Source organism: Canis lupus, chromosome 2 (assembly GCF_003254725.2).
Source record: "Canis lupus dingo isolate Sandy chromosome 2, ASM325472v2, whole genome shotgun sequence".
Taxonomy (NCBI): domain Eukaryota; kingdom Metazoa; phylum Chordata; class Mammalia; order Carnivora; family Canidae; genus Canis; species Canis lupus.
In genome coordinates this window covers 34,706,126-34,718,215 of record NC_064244.1, presented here as the reverse complement: position 1 = coordinate 34,718,215, position 12,090 = coordinate 34,706,126, and positions in this window count along the sequence as shown.

Genomic DNA, 12,090 nt, shown 5'->3' with positions numbered 1-12,090 from the left:
TAAATAAAAAAAAATAAAATAAAAAATCTCTTTGTAAAGTAGTTTGCCTTTTTTAAAAAAAAGGATTTTAGGGGATCCCTGGGTGGCGCAGCGGTTTGGCGCCTGCCTTTGGCCCAGGGCGTGATCCTGGAGACCCGGGATCGAATCCCACGTCAGGCTCCCGGTGCATGGAGCCTGCTTCTCCCTCTGCCTGTGTCTCTGCCTCTCTCTCTCTCTCTCTCTCTGTGACTATCATAAATTAAAAAAAAATAAAAAATAAAAAAAAATTTAAAAAAAGGATTTTAGTTACTTATTTGACAGAGAGCAAGTGAGCAAAAGCAGGAGGAGTGGCAGAGAGAGAAGCAGGCTCTGAGCAGAGAGCCTGATGTGGTCTCAATCCCAGGACCCTGGGATCAGTGACCTGAGCGGAAGGCAGATGCTTAACTGACTAGCCACCCAGGTACCCTGGGTTTTTTGTTTGTTTGTTTGTTTGTTTAAGTAGGCTCCACACCTAGCCTGAAGCCCAATGTAGGGTCGGTACTACAGATCAAGACCCCAGCTGATAGCAAGAGTTGGAGGCTCGATTGAGTAAGCCACTCAAGGTGCCCCCAAACTGTTAAATTACTCTTACCAATACAAATCCCATTAGCAATATGTCTGAGCTCAATTTACTCTCTAAAAGCCTGAGGGAAGAGTTTGTGCACAGGTAATTGTCACAAGATGACCCAAAGGACCAGGAAAAGTGAGACAGAAAAAAAACCAATCCAAGATGTAGTATTGAGATCGCCACTGTGAGCAACTGAGGCTCCAACAGCCAGATTAGAGAGGGGTGTAGGATGTCTCTTGTAATTGTTCACCCAAGGATCAATTGGAAGAAGCATTTGTTTTTTATCACTCATTGGTTAAAGGTTGACCCAGAGGTGGTAAGTCCCAAACTTCTAGGGATACCTGTACCTTCAAGCACCAGTGTCCTGGGATAAGACATCAGAAAAGCCCTAGGAAAGAAAGCAAAAGACTTCAATGCATGTTTGAACCAGGACCCTGTCAGCCAGAAATGAGTCTAAGCCTCATTTGTTTATTGCCAAAAGAGGCAGAACCAAAAGTGAAGTTTAGAGGCCATGAGGGAAGGGACAGGAAGTATCTGAAAGATGGCAAATGAGGATACCAGCACCCTTGCTGACACACAGTGGCATTAAACTTCATAACCCTTTCTAATCAATGGATGAAAAAAGTTTATCTCAAAGGAGTTTTTTTTTCCCCAAAGGAGTTTTATTTTGAATTTGTTTGAACTATATTTGAAACAGCTGTATTTTCCATTTCTATGAAATGTTCTTTGCTCATTTTTCTATTGGCTTTGAGTGCTTTTGCTTATTTATTTGTAGGAGCTACTTCTATAGCTCCTATTTATTTGTAGGATAAGTAGCTCCTATTTATTTGTAGGAGCTCCTATTATAGAAATTAGTAGAAATTAGTTCTTCTCTATGATGTTAATAGAAAGATACTTAATCCTTTGACTTTTGCTCACAGTTGTCTTACAATGCCACTTTTAAAAATTTGTCTATATCAATTATTTTATCTTTTATCATTTCAGTATTCTGTCAGGCTTATAAAATCTATCCCCACCTTGAGATTGTTTTTAAAATTTATCTGTTCTGTGGTAGAGACTATAGCCCTGATATTCTTCTTAGACAAAGAACCCCACTTTTTAGTTGGTCACACACATCCCAGCATTTATTTTTATTTTTATTTTTTTTCACATCCCAGCATTTAGTTTTGAGCATGTTGATTTGACCAATGAGATGTAAACAGAAATGTTAGGTAGGACCTGTGGGAAATCTTCTTAAAAGATTTCCCTTCCTTCCTGTTCCTGAAATGGCTGGAGGTCTAGCAACCATATTGAATTCTGGAAGACCCTGACAATGGGAAGTCTCATGCTGAGGATGGCAGAGCAGAAGATAGGACCCGAGGTTCCTAATGACATAGTAGTAAGGCTACCCTATCAGCTTGACATCCTAAGACTTCTTTAATGAGACCGATATAACTTCTATCATTCTTATTCTGAAAATATATTGAAGTCTTTAAAAAATATATTAGCCTACACTAATCCTGATACAATCACATTTGCTTTCTTTTCACATTTGCTTTTAATATTATTATGATTTTTCTCTTCTCCCGCCCCTTTGTTTGTATTGTTAAAGTGCATTTCCAACTCTTTCAATACATCTAAGAACCACACCTAACAGGTTCCAGGACTGCTTCTTGGGGAGTTAGTCAAACTTCTATTAATGCGCTCAGAGACCCAGGAACAATGATATGTGGGCTCCTTTGAAGGCGTTTGGAAGACAAAATCTTGCATGTTCTGGTTTGGTCTGAGTCACTATAAAGACTGAAGGGTAGAAGTCTAGAAGAAAGGCAAGTGGCCCACTGTACTCCATGGTTTCCAAGCTCCTCATCCAGCAAGCCCCCTGAGACACAGGCCTAATGCATCCTTCTACTGAAATGTCGAGTCTGCATTTATTAGAGTAACTATTGCACAAATATATGGACTGAATATTGATTTTGGGATCACATACTGTAACTGTCTAACATATCTACTGGGCCAAATAACTCCATCAATTTTTTACACCTTTTTGAAGCCAAATTTGCTGCTTGGATTCTTAAAGGCATCTTGTATCCCGGTAAATATTTGACACCTGTTCTGTGCTGATCTCAGCCTATCAATAATAACCACAGTTGTGGCTGGACAGGCTCCTGTAGTTCCTGTGATTGCAAAACACCCCCAGCAAGAACCATAAGGAAACTGTGTGTGTGTGGTGGGGCGGGGCCGGGGGAACTTTATTAGTTACAGACACTGAAAATCATGTGGCATCGCTGGGGTCAATGGCAAAGTCGCAAGTATATGCAGAGAGAGTGTGCAAGCGTATGCAAGCGTGCGTGCAGACCTGGGGTTCTGCTTTCATTGCTGGCGAGTTTCTTGTGGCCTCACTCTTTATTGGGGAATCTAAAATATAAGAACGAGGGGATTCCTGGGTGGCTCAGCGGTTTGGCGCCTGCTTTTGGCCCAGGGCGCGATCCTGGAGTCCCGGAATCGAGTCCCACGTCGGGCTCCCGGCATGGAGCCTGCTTCTCCCTCCTCCTGTGTCTCTGCCTCTCTCTCTATCATAAATATAAATAATAAATAAATAAATAAATAAATAAATAAATAATTTTTTTTAAAAAATGTAAGAACGAGAATTTAAAGCATGGGGAGAGAAAAAACCAGCTACCATAAGGGTCAGGTATGGCAATCAACCAAGATGGGGGTGGAGGGCATTGCCTAGCTCTTTTTCCAGTCTTGTGACTTGTGCAGGCAGTTACTTGAGCTAGCCATCTTTGAAGTGGAGGCCTTTCTTAAAGTGAATGCCTCAGCATTGAAAACGTAAGTCAGGGGATCCCTGGGTGGCGCAGCGGTTTAGCGCCTGCCTTTGGCCCAGGGCGCGATCCTGGAGACCCGGGATCGAATCCCACATCAGGCTCCCGGTGCATGGAGCCTGCTTCTCCCTCTGCCTGTGTCTCTGCCTCTCTCTCTCTCTCTCTCTGTGACTATCATAAAAAAATAAAAATTAAAAAAAAAAAAAAAGAAAGAAAACGTAAGTCAGGCAATTGCATAACAAAAAGAAAAGCCAGCTACCACTTAGCATACACAACAACCAAAAGATGAGTGAAATCACAATCTTCTGGTAGGAAAAAAAGTGCAACTCTATGGTAATCAAAGACCTACAAATTAAACCACAATGTTTTGCTTATCTTCTTTTCAAAGATGAGAAGGAATGATAGTATCCATTAGGCAAAAAAAAATTCTCATAAAGTGTTGGTAGGAGTATACTGCATTTCCAAGGGGCCTAGTTGGTAATATGTATAAAAGGTTTTGAAGCAGGAGATCTAGGTTCTTGTCTCACGGACTTGAAAAATGAATCTCGCAGACAAAGGCAAGTGAAATTAAATCAAGTTTTATTAAGTGAGGTGGAGAAACCTCTCAGGAGGTTTGCTAACATGGGCCTCCAGTCTTTTATTTAGAACTGACCAGGGAGCTGTGGCCTTACTATTCTTGTGATGTTTTGGTTCAGTAAGGACTGGTGAGAACATCTTTAATGGCTTCCTTTGGGGTCTGGTTATTCTTTGTTGGTCACAGGCGACTGTCATTAAAAAAAAAAAAAAAATCCTCCCCACCCACACCCAGGGCAGAGTGGTCTGGTTTGTCCCCTTATCTCTGGTTTCCTCACATCTCAGCATTTTTGGGATTTCCATGAGCCTGATCCCATAGCCCCCTATCTATCTCTCCCTATCTAGCCTTACCTGTCCCTTACTCAGTTAAATGACCATATTTTTTTACTTTGTAATTCCACTTTTTGGAACCTCTCCTGTAGGAGTATTGGACTAATGCGCCAAATGTGGTACAAGAGTGTTCACTGTAGCACTGTTTACAGTGATAAAAATATGCAAAACCTTTAATATCCATTAACATCGATTATTATAAATAAATTATAAAATAACCATATCAGGAAATAGATGCAAGTAATTTAAAAGATGTGTATATATGTGAGGGGAAAGCAAGTTACAGAAAGTAAGACTAGTACTACCCTTTAAAATATATATATATGGGGCCCCTGGGTGGCTCAGCTATTGAGCGTCTGCCTTTGGCTCAGGGGGTGACCCCAGGGTCCTGGTATGGAATCCCATATTGGGCTCCCAGCAGGGAGTTTGCTTCTCCCTCTGCCTATGTCTCTGCCTCTCTCTGTGTCTCTCATGAATAAATAAATAAATAAAATCTTTAATAAATCTTTAATTTATTAAAGATTATAAATTTATTATATACATATATATGTGTTTACAGATAAATGCATCTTCTCACTCCCTTCAATGCAAAGGGGACTCAGAATCCCGCTCTTAGCTTTCCTGTGCCCCTTGTTCACTCTGCCTCAGGGGATTGGAGTGACTTATTTTGATTGGCAATGTGGAAAGAATAAACTATTAATACTTGGCTTGACTCTGTCCCTTTGCTTCTTGGAATTGAGCTGCCTGCTGGGAATACTGGTTCTCTTCTCCATGCTATCTTTTCTGCCTGAAACTGGGATGGAAGCCCTAATACGGAGATTCAGTTAGTTCCTAAACTTGGCACTCACACTGATCCACATCCTCTGACCCATCTTTATCATTAATAAAAGTAATTTGTCTTGTTTATCAATTTATTCATTACTCTGGACAAGGAAGAAGGCTGCATTTATTGGGTCCTTCAGGCACCCAGTTATATATGCATTGAAAAGGGCATGAAAGAGTAGCTTCCAAACCCTTCATGGTACTTCTCTGTAGATACTTAACTTGCTGTTTCCCAAACTCTAGGCTTCTGTATATTTTATTTTAAAGATTATATATATATATATATATATATATATATATATATATATGAGAGAGAGAGACAAAGATATATATAATTTTGTATCATTTTAACTTTCTCTTGAAGAGAAATCAATATTGATATTTCCATTTTGAATAAAAAGAGAAATAACAATGATGTTCTTACTCTCTATATAAAATAAATAAGGTTTCCTTAAATTATACTATTTATGGGTATGAAAGATATTATGAAATGGTGTTGTGCCCAAGATCTCGAATCCGAGAAACCACCAAGGAGCCGACACCGATGCAAACACACGAGGGTTTATTTACAAGCTCGAGCTTGGGTCCAAGTATACCCAACACAGCGGAGCAGGGACTTGGACCCCGAGGCTAAGAGGCGTAGCAGCTTTATAGGGGCCAGTGGCCAATGGGATTGTAACATACGCAGAAAGTTGCACAGTCATGTGGGTCCACACGCAGGTGGCCAATTGAATAACATTTTACCCTATAGTATCCATTTGAGCTGGCCTATTACTTTGGTCAGGATTGGCGCGCAGTTTTGGTGGGCACAAGGCGGGGTTATATTGTTACCGGTAAGGGTGTGCCCAGCGGCTTGACTAGGGTGGGGCAGCGCCTTAAGCAATAAGCAGGTCATGTGGGGGTCATACAGGAGGTGGTGGTGCAGCACAAAATGGAGTTAGTCCTGCTCTGCTTGTCCAGGGGTAGGGGATTTTTGTTAAATTTCCTGGGTCCCACAATGGGTTTTGTCATTCACTCTCAGTGGCCTCTGGTCTTGCAATCCCTGATAATAAAAGAGTGACTTTGCTTTGTCACTTACTAGCTGTGACCTTGAATGAGACATTTCCCTTCTTTGGTTTTTACTTGTTAAATGAGTTTCTGGTAGGCCCTTTCTAAGATTGTATACACTTAGGTTTAGTTTACCCTTGAGGAATATCAGCAGTCGGCAAGCTTTTAAAGTTGTCTCTAAATGTCTGATCTTCCCTTTTCTGGGGAAGATCTCTTTCCTTTACTTTCTCCAGCCCACTGGCCCATAGCTAATAGAACCACACTTGACCATCGGACTCAGGGCAATCCAGTCAGTGTTCGTCTCCATGAATAATTTAGAATGGGTATTTAGAAAGAGAATGTAGGTTTTTGTGAGCCACTAGAACCAAGAATAAATACATTTAGAAGCTGTGGAAAGAGGAGAGAAAAACAGTCTATAGAGATAGAGAAGAATGAAGCAGGTTAAGAAAGATAATTAGAGAAGATGAAATTTAAACAAACAAAAAACGGTGGCTTTCTGGCTTCTAGGTCCCTTCCAGAGGCTCAGCTGCATTCCAATTTTTGGTTTCAATGAGATATCCTGTGCCATTATAATAAATTGTCCTTTTTAGCTTAATCTAGATGAAGCTGGTTTATTTAACTTGCAACCAAAAGTCTGTTCTACAATGCACATCCCTGCCAACAGAATGGACCTGTCCCATAGCCCCTCTGCCCTCTCATTACACATCTATACGAAGAAAGTAACTGAATGCTCCTATGTTTCTGATGTAAGCTCAGCCGTAGAAACCCATCTCCCTGCCCTACAAGCATCCCCAGGCTAGATCTAGCACTGCCTATTCCAGCTATTGCTCCCAAACATGTGCATCACCCACTTATGTTCCAGAACTGGCTTGCCAGACATCTGACAGGGCTTGAAGCAAGCTGTCCACTGTGAAAGATGTGAAAGGAAGACTGATACTTCTCTTGGACTGATCCCTTGCTCTTGGAAAATTGGCTGTAGGACCAAGGAAGACAAAGAGGAAAGTGATCTGGAAAGTTACTGCAGTTGAGAAGAAATGTATATTTCATCTGGATAATAAATGCTGTTAGCCATAGAGAATGGAATAAACCTAAGGACATGAGAGTTAATTCTTTCTTGAAAGGCTGATTTGTATCAATAATTTAGTGAGGCCAGTCTTTCAAAGGTTTAAGCCAGATGATTTTGAAACTGAGATTAACACATGAATGGCTACCTTGATCCTTGGCTGTCTCGGAGTCATTATTGATTAACAATTTATTTTTCTTACAATGAAATCTGTTCCACAGATACTAAATTCATATGTCTACTTCTCAGCTAATATGTAACAACCCTGAAGACAATTCGACTGCTTTCAATGCAGTATTCAACTAGATGGTCTAAGCAAGTATTTGAATTGTCTTTTAGGTTCCCTCTTCCATATATGCATTCCAATCTGTAACTGGATTAAAAAAAAGTCTTTTGGGTGAGATGGAGCTCCCAATAAATGATTTTTGGGTAAGTAATTGAAAACAAATTTTTCTTACTTCTTTCTCATGTGAATGTCTCTTCTGTTTTCATCATTCATCTATATAGATAGAGCCATAATTTACCATTGAGTACCAAAACTGAGTATGTATTCAGATGGAGGATGGTGGTTATTATGGAGGAAGTCACATAAAGTTCATAAAAGCCTTATAAAATTCCTCTTTGGGATACACCTAGACCAGATTTTATAAGGCTCAGGTACTGAGTTTCTCATTGCACACAACTGCCATTTTTTGTTTCTGGTAGCAAAAATCTGGATTAGCCTAAACGTCCATTAATAAAGGAATAGGCAAATTCATTATGATCTGGCCATTATATGAAATTTGTATAGGAATTAAAAGGAGTGATTTAGAGTTAAACTGGAGAAATCTCCATGTTATTGTAGATATTTTTAAAAAAGCTTCGGATGATGGGTGTGGTATTATCTTTTTTTTTTTTTTTTTTGAAAAAGAAAACAATTACACTTAGGTGAACGTGATACACATGTATCACATAAGTTTGATTTTCTACATTTTACCTAACTGGTTATGACAGTAGAGTTCCTATAGACCACTTTTAAGGCACAACTTCAAAGGGAGAAGAGCACCATGCTCAATGACTAGTAGTCTCCTTCCTAACTATGAATGTTTGTATGTGTCTGTGTGCATGCACACGAGTGCACGCACATAGGAAAAACACACTTGAACATGTTGACATCGGATACCTGTGTGAGAGAGAACTGTAAGATTATTTGATTTATAAAGAAGAACATGTGCTTTTATAGTAAAGATTCAGTGTCACGTAAAATTAAATCAAGTTAGGCTAGTGAAAACCACCCTTAAAAATGGGAGCTGTTTAATTAAGTCTCTTGGATGTTTATGCCTCAGTTGTCAATTTCTTTAGCTCTGCTCTAAGACTAGCTGCTGGCAGAGTGGTTGAATTGTTCATGTTCTTTGTGGATTGATGACTCCTCAGTCACAGGATAATTGCATAACCTGACAAACTGCTGGGCTGTATGTTTTTCACTGCCTAATCTCCCTTATTTCTTTGTGCAGACTAGACTCCGTGTTATGGAGTAAATCTAGCAGTCTCTGTCTCACAGGAACTTAAGCTCAGGTGATCCCTGGGTGGCTCAGTGGTTTAGCGCCTGCCTTTGGCCCAGGGCCTGATCCTGGGGTCCCGGGATTGAGTCTCATGTCAGCCTGATACTGGGGTCCCGGGATTGAGTCTCATGTCAGGCTGCTTGCATGGAGCCTGCTTCTCCCTCTGCCTGTGTCTCTGCCTCTCTCAGTGTCTCTATCATGAATAAATAAATAAAATCTTAAAAAAAAAAAAAAAGGAACTTAAGCTCAAAGATAAACTCATAGACTTTTTTTGAGGCAAAAGACTTAAGATGTCGTGTTGCCCCTCCCAACCCCCCCGGCATTTCCCCATGGAACAACCCCATGAGAAAATGGGAACCAATAAACACTTCACCTACTGGTACTGACAATGAGGTTATGGTGTATGTACCACTTTTAGGCACAATTTCAAAGGGAGAAGAAAGAGCATGTTGCTCATTTACTAGAGCCCCCTGCTTTGTTATAACAGAAGGATCTGTGTGTGTACGTATGTCTGCATAAAATCAGAAGGGGTACCTTAGGTTGTGAATATATGTCCTGCTAGCCAGCAGCCAAGCTAATTTCTGAAAGAAATTATGTGATCTGCTTCTTCTACAAGGAGAGGAAATACATATAAAAGTGATGAAACAGGTCAAAAAGTGGCCAGCTTGCCATTTTTTAGGTAAGCTATTGAGGCTTTCAAATCCTAAAGAAGAAGCTTATCTGTAGTTTTTTGTGTGTTTGTTTTAGCATACCTCTTGTTTGGGAAGTTTTAAAATCTAGATTAAAGGGCAGACCCAGTGGCTCAGTGGTTTAGCGCCGCCTTCAGCTCAGGGTGTGATCCTGGAGACCAGGGATCCAGTCCCATGTCAGGCTCCCAGTATGGAGCCTGCTTCTCTCTCTCTCTGTATCTCTAGTAAATAAATAAAAAACTTTAAAAAAATAAAAATGAAAAAAGAAAATAAAATGTAGATTAAAAAAGAAAGATTTTATTTATTTACTCATGAGAGACAGAGAGAGAGGCAGAGACATAGGCAGAGGGAGAAGCAGGCTCCATGTAAGGAGCCTGATGTGGGACTCGATCCCAAGACCCCAGAATCATGACCTGAGCCAAAGGCAGATGCTTAACCATTGAGCAACCCAGGTGCCCCTAAAATCTAGATTTAACATTAGAATTGCTTTAGTGTTTGGTCAACTACATTTGTGCTTTAGGATTGAGTTTTGAATTTATAAAACCTAAAAAAGAGTAATAGGACATCTTGTGACTTAGAATCTTACTTTAGCCTAAAAGCCAAGAGGAAAGACTGACATGCATCGAGGAGCCTCATCCTTTAAAATTAGGTGAATTGTAATTCTTCAAAGGAATGAATCCTGCACTCTCTCTCTCTGTATATAAGACCCATATCAACAGCCTGGTGCTTAAGAGGGATACATTTGGTTTGTTCCTGATTAGCTGTAGGACACTAGGCAAGTTTGTGGACTTTGGTGTTTTGCCTACCTGCCAAAAGAAGTATTTGGAGGTGATTCCTTTTTCTCTCTCAAGCTGTTGCACTTAGGCTCACAAGGAATTTATTCATTGGAAGATGCAAAGTGACTTCTAAGCCCTTTGGTCTCTGGCTTTCAGATCACTGATCATTAACGTGGTACAGCTGTAAACAGACTGGTTGCTTGACCACTTAGAGACCTGATTATTATTCATGATAGAAGTAGGTAGTGTTATGAAACTGACCTGACTGCTTTTCCTTGAGAGGTGAGCAAAAATGTGGAGTAAAAATATTTGTATTTTAAACAAAAAGTTTATGTTGACTTATAATCTGTCACTCGAATTTTAATCAGTAGGAAAAGTGTCCTGAATGTAATAGCTAAATTTCTGAAAAAAAAAGTGAGGAGATGGGGGTACCTGGGTGGCTCAGTCACTTGAGCGTCCAACTCTTGATTGCAGCTCAGATCATGATCTCAGGGTTGTGAGATCAAGCCTCACGTTGGACTCACTGTGGGCATAGAGCCTGCTTAAGATTCTCTGTCTCACTCTCCCTTTATCTTCCCCTGACCCCACCCCATCCCACCCCACCCTGCACCCTACACCCTACCCCTTGCACAAATTCGTTTTCTCTCCAAAATAAATAATCTTAAAAAGGGGGGGGGGAGTAGTGTGAGGAGATGGAAGAAAAGGATTATTAAGAATAACAATTCTGGGGATCCCTGGGTGGCTCAGCGGTTTGGCGCCTGCCCTTGGCCTATGGCGCAGCCCTGGAGTCCCGGGATCGAGTCCCACGTCGGGCTCCCAGCATGGAGCCTGCTTCTCCCTCTGCCTGAGTCTCTGCCTTTCTCTCTCTTACTCTAAGTCTATCATGAATAAATAAATAAATAAATCTTAAAAAAAAAGACTAATAATTCTTTACTGAGCACTGTGGTGTGCCTGACATCATGCTAAAACTTTTTGAGATTCTCTTGCTGTATCAGCCCCACAAATCTATAAGGTTGTACTATAATTATTCCCACTTGATAGATGATGAAACTGAGGCTGAACAACTGAGAGACACAATGGTTTGCCCAAGGGTCCCCAGCTAATAAGTGACAGAACGATACTGGTTTGTTTCTTTCTTCTTCAGTTTTTTTTTTTTTTCAAGTTTTTATTTAAATTCCAGTTAGTGTAATATTAGTTTCTCTTTCTTTCTATAAGTAGACTCACCATACATCCCTGTATGCCTGGGATAGTCTCAGCTTACATCTTGTATCCTGATTATTTCCATCTCAAAAATGGATTCAACAACAAATTATATGGTCACTCTATCTCAAGAATTTTGTCTTGGTACTATTGACATTTTGGGCTGGAAAACTCGTTGTTGTGGGGAGCTGTCTTGTGTATTATGGGGTGTTAAGCAGCATCCTTGGCCTCTATCCATTAGATGCCAGTAGCACTTCCATCCAAGTAACAAAACCCCAAAAAATATCTCCAGATGTTACCAAATGTCCCCTGAGAAGCAAAACTGCTCCCAGTTGAGAAGTGCTCATAAAATGTAACTACAGAAGGAAAAAATAATCTGTTACAGAACATATGCTGTGAACTGAACCTACCTCGTAGAGTGGCTAGCATATACACTGCTCAATGAAAGTGTACTTCCTGGGGGCATTATTTGACTGCCCAAGTGTAGAGAGGACCAAAGGCTAAGCAAGTAATGATTAAGATGACTGGAGGGGTCTAGTGATAAAAATTGGTTTGTTGTAATTCTTACTACAGAAAACTGATAGAGTGTACTGGGAAGTGACCAAGAAGCCTCCTGGCTGCCCATTCTGGTCAAATTGTAGAGTCTAAGTCTTAATTCT